This window comes from Bombus impatiens, unplaced genomic scaffold (assembly GCF_000188095.3).
Source record: "Bombus impatiens unplaced genomic scaffold, BIMP_2.2 scf_0033, whole genome shotgun sequence".
NCBI classification, from domain to species: Eukaryota; Metazoa; Arthropoda; class Insecta; order Hymenoptera; family Apidae; genus Bombus; species Bombus impatiens.
The window spans coordinates 969,556-974,654 of NT_176452.1; the positions used below are offsets into that span (position 1 = coordinate 969,556).

The following is a 5,099-nucleotide window of genomic DNA, read 5'->3' on the forward strand; positions in this document are numbered from 1 at the left end:
CCCTTCGACGGGTCCCACATCGAACACGGAACCTGGATCGCGAGATTCAAGATCGATCGGACGGCTTTCGTCGATGAGTCGTGAAACGCGAGCGAAGGCCCGCGAATCCCACTCTTTCATGTTGCCGAACGAATCGTAGAAACGCGATCTACTAGAGGATAATGATGGTCGAGAGCCTGTTCGATTGTTGTTCTTCAATTAATGGTAATGGTTCGGTCGCTATTACTAGGATGGAATGGTTAGAGTAGAGAAATTTAGTGAGAAGCTTTTCTGTGAATTGGTTTATCTCGATTCGTCAAGGGTCGACGTTCTCTTAACGCAACGTTTCATCTGTAGTTTCTTTTTTCACTTAAATATTATCGATCGTTGTTTTTTTTCTACTTATAAGAAGGATCTTGGAGGATTTGAAACGTTTTTCTCCTGCCACGTAGATTTCATAGCTTCGTGGAGTTTGTAAAAATTGCGCGATAAACAATTTGTTGCTGAAATTCCGTAGAATATCTACTATTCTAAAGTATTTTTTATACCTTGTCACGTAAATTATGTTATTTAAATTTAACCACGTTCTAAGTATTAATTCGCTGCCCAATCCTTATCGACCTAATCTCCTTTCGCAAAGTAAATTAGCGAAGAAGTAGGAAAATATTTTTCGATCTGAAAGTTACTGTTAAACCGGCATGTAGATACTGGTGTATTATTAATGTTGATATTTGGAACGCGTCGGTGTTTAATTCGAGCAAGGTTTCCAGGATTTGAATCACGGTTCTGCAATGTCGTAAAATTGGTGGCTTAAACGCAGGAGTGGCATACACGGTACGTGTATGCAATACGAATTTGTACACGCATCGCGAATAAACGAGCACAAAGTCGTTTCGCCAGTGTCCACCGATTTTCACCGACGAATTAGCTTTGCGACGTGGATCGACGATTTCAAAAGTTAATATGTACGACGCTTTGTTGTGCGCTCGATCGCAAACGAATTACGGATTCGATTAATTTGCTCTCACGTTTCGTTTTGCAATAACGTAACGTATCTATACTTCACGCTCAATTATCACATTCATCGTAAATAACGATTCGAAGTTCTCGAGTTTGTCGCTGATAAAATATCCATCTTCGGCAGGAAATTGATTTCCCGAAAGGGAAAAAATTCGCGTCTGGTATTTTCCCATGCAACAAAGCGGATTTTTCTGAATAGCCGCCACGAAGAGTCGCTGCCGCGTGAAAACGGTTCCGTTAATTGTGCTCGCGCCACGTAAGAGACTATTTATCACGATGAATGTCTTCAAGTACAACCTTGAAAAGGCTCTAAAGTTGAGTCAAACAGTAAAATAACGGAATGAACGATCGGCAGAAAGAGGAAGAGGGCGCCACTAATGGCCATAGCTTGGAAGAAAAGGCTTCATAGAAACTATTGTGATATCGTCATACAGAGTCACCCTTGCCAACTCGTGCAGCCCTTTGTCTCTCAATTGGCGCGTACTTCATAGCGCGAAATACTCAAGCGTGCAGTACTTAAAACGAAGGGCACACAAGACTACGGTTGGAACAATACCGCTAACAAAATCAAAACATTATTGTTTCCCTTTCTTCCGATGTTACGTGTGTACCTACCTGTTAAATACTCGACCTAATTGAGTACAGGTGTGGTATCGTTCAATTTCGTTTCGTTGTTCTTAGCATTCTTCGGCTCGCTTTTTATATCTAGCCGAACAGTTTTAGTACTTTCGTCCAAGTTTGTTTCTTTGTTATTTCGATATCACAGGATCAATTTGGTGGAAAAGTAACGTAAGAATAGAAACGTTTAAGTGAAGCTCGCACGTTGATTCGCGGAGAGGAACAAACGTTAAACGGATGAAGAATGGTAGCGCGTAGCACTTGGGAGGTGTTCGAGCGCGAAATGTGTTTTCCTTTTGCAACGGTTGGATTAGACGTCGTCGCAGTACGACGGAAACCATCTCGAAATCGATTACTTCTTCTTGCCAGCTCGGTCGTTCGATTCTTCACGCCTATTTGGCCCTCCTCCCGTCCTTAACGGAACGATTGTCCTCCACAATGGCTCATTTGTTTCTAGATCACGACTTATAAACCACCGTCGTCATCGCCGTACAAAACGGCAGCTGCATCACAGGCCAACTTACTCGACTTTATAATAGACGATAACGATCGCGATCGGTCCATCTTCCTTCGTCCGTCTTCCTCTTCTTCTCGTCTTGCACAGGGGCGGATTCAAACACCTTCCCTCGAATCTGTAACGTTTACGCGTACCAAACGTTGTCCTTGAAAGTAGCTGTGAAAAGTCGATGTTCGAGAGATGGTCGTTCCATCCCCGGTCGCGCTAGTGGTTCCGGTTGGCAATTATCGTTGCGATGGCACCGATCTTCGCCGACTCGAACGACCACGACTGCCCCACTACGTTCCTGACGTAATTCCGCCACCGTCTCTTCTCGTCTTTCGTCCGTCACGAGATACAAGATCCAAGTATATTCTTTGCTTCTTTCTTCTGCTGCACGGGCTGGCCTTCCCACTCTCCGTCTATCTTTCGGTTTTTCCCTCTCGCTTCTCCTCTGCTTGGTCTCGCTGATTGTATAATTGGGAGGCAACAACGAGCTACGTGCGTCACTCCGATGATTTAGCCTTCCCCTCGGCGTCGCCTCACCCTCGGCCAACGGGCCCTCGGTCAATCACGTCGTAATTACTTTTAATGCTGGACGACTCGGCTGACACAATATCTAACCCGTCAACGAGTCGTTTCTCTCTCTTTCTCTCTGGCCCCTCTCGCTTTCCCCTTCACCGTCTCACTGTCTCACCCGTTCTTTCTCTTCCTCTCTGTCCGTCTTTCTTCTTCCATCATTTTTATTTGTCCCCTGGTCACTCTTACTCTCTCGTTCCCTCGCTTCATCTCGCGCGTTATGGCCTATCTGCTCGTTCGCAGCATACTTCGCACGACCGGATTAATTGGTAATAGAGAGTGCGACGAAGAGCATGCCAGGCAAATATTGCGATTAATATTGATAGGGCCACTTTGCTGGTGCCATGACTGCGCGCAAACATTGCGCGAACGGGAGAGGTAAACGGGGATTGAGTGATTCCAGGGTAGGAACTGGAATCGTTGCGAAGGTAAGGGCAATGGGGGAATTGCAGGTTCAGACGAGACGACGGATCGGTAATTGCGCTTGATTTAGCGAAATCTGCCGGTGCCTCGGATGCATAACGCTTCCGAGAATTTACGACCTACTTATTTATTTAATTCGCTTTCCTTTCGCGTCTCGTTCGCGTCGATCTCATCCAATCGAGGAGGAAATTATTTTTATGTCACACCATTGAATTTAAAGCGATAGGTCGGCACTGTTTTAGTACTTGACGTCCCATTTGAGGCGATCAGCGATATTATCGATGCACGTTTCAAAGCTGCTTGCAACACTAGAAACACGTGTAATACATTTTTATCGTAAATCGTTACATTCGTAATCCACGAGTGATCGTTAGTTGCTATTGAATTTCCGGATTTCTATCTCACGAATACGTATCGACTAATTATCGCAGAAACGGTACATAATAATTCTTCCGTTGTTTACCGGTGGAATCGCAGCGTAACAAACGTCGCACGCGATTATCCAAAGAGAAAAAGGAAACAAAAGGAAAATTGACGATGCCTCTCGTTAGCTTAATAAAAAAGATAGCGAACGATTGTTACCGGTGCAATTGGGCAGCGCAGAAGGGAATCAAGGTAAACGTAGAGAAGGAGTCTTCGTAAGCACTGAAAAAGCGAATCACTGTCGATGTCTCGTCGCGTTTATTGGGATTATAAAGCGTGCAGAGGAAGGAGGGCAGGAAGGAGAGATTTGTTTGAATTATTCAAATTAGATACGAAATTGAATGCGTGCTCTGCTCGTGTGCAGGTAATGACGGCACTTGCATATAAATGGTAATTATTGTCATTATTCTGCCCCGGTCGTTGTGTCCTCTCTCTCCTCTCCTCTCCTCTCCTCTCCTCTCCGCCCCTACCCCGCTCTCTTTCTCCGCCGTACGTCTCTCTTTCCGTTTCTATACCCGTGCCCGCTGTAATGTCGTGTGTTCCCATACACTAGTTGAGATAATTATCAAAATTGTTTTATTGTTGCTATAATTACGGGGGACATGCCATGTCCTCCCTGGCTTCGGCCTCCTCCTTCACCACCTTCCTCCCCTTCTGGTGTCCCCGAACTCGACCAACACGTTCGTCCTCCTCGCTCGAAACCTTCTGCCCGCCTGCGTTTCGCCTGCGTTTCGGGTCCTACCATTTACCTCGTACCCTTCTTTCGCGTAAACTACAATATGGTCAGCTGACGTTTCGCCTTTTTCGAATCGCTTCCGAGAAAATCGGTCGTAGCTCGCGCCGGCACCGTAATTACCGCGCTTCACGATGTTACAATCACGCGATTACGGCCGAGCTCGAGCGCGGCTTTCGTGCGAATTCATTTCTTTCGATGAATATCTCGGGGGATACCTTCAACCCCCAGGTTCACGTGCGCGCTCGCGGATCGAAATCGGTCAGGAACTAACCAGGACCGTGTAATTTTACAAAGGTGGACAATTTTCTGGCTTGGCATGGTTGTGTAAATGTCGGAATTGCTCCGTCGCTGCTACCTTGTTACTACTCTGATTTATCGCGACGAGAATGCGTCGATTTCCGGCATCTTAACTCGTTACAAGGTGGCAAGATGAAAATAGAGCGAATGGACATTTACGCCAGAAATTAGTAATATCGGAAATAATTAGAAATTATGAGATATTCGTATCTCTGATCTATCGGTGAAGTTTTCTTGAATTTGTTAAAATAGTAGACGTTAGAGTCGTAACGAATGGAAAATTCAACATTACAGATTAATTTTCATATCTGCAAGAAATTCCACAAAATGGTTATTGCATTCGTGATTCCAATGCTTTGCTCCATTCCAATTTGGTTTAAATCTTCATTTTAAATGTCTTCCAAACAAACAACTATTATTTATTCTAAAAACATTATCAATGCTTGTTTTCATTCATGTGCATCCTGCACGCGATGAACACTCGATTACCCGAAAACAATCGGAGTTTATGTTGCCGGCTTAACGAGT

At 44.8% G+C, this 5,099-nt stretch overlaps 1 long non-coding RNA gene across 4 annotated transcripts in view; it reads right to left on the reverse strand.

Annotated features, from left to right (window-relative positions):
• LOC117151917 overlaps positions 1-3,801 on the reverse strand; it is a 15,771-nt gene extending 11,970 nt beyond the window's left edge. The window contains exons 1-2 of one of the 4 annotated variants that reach the window (XR_004462085.1): positions 3,698-3,781; positions 1,615-3,423 (exon numbers count right to left, since the gene is read on the reverse strand). This is a non-coding gene — a long non-coding RNA (uncharacterized LOC117151917). The other 3 variants (XR_004462086.1, XR_004462087.1, XR_004462084.1) reach the window with 3 other exon arrangements.
• Positions 3,802-5,099: the final 1,298 nt, after the last annotated feature.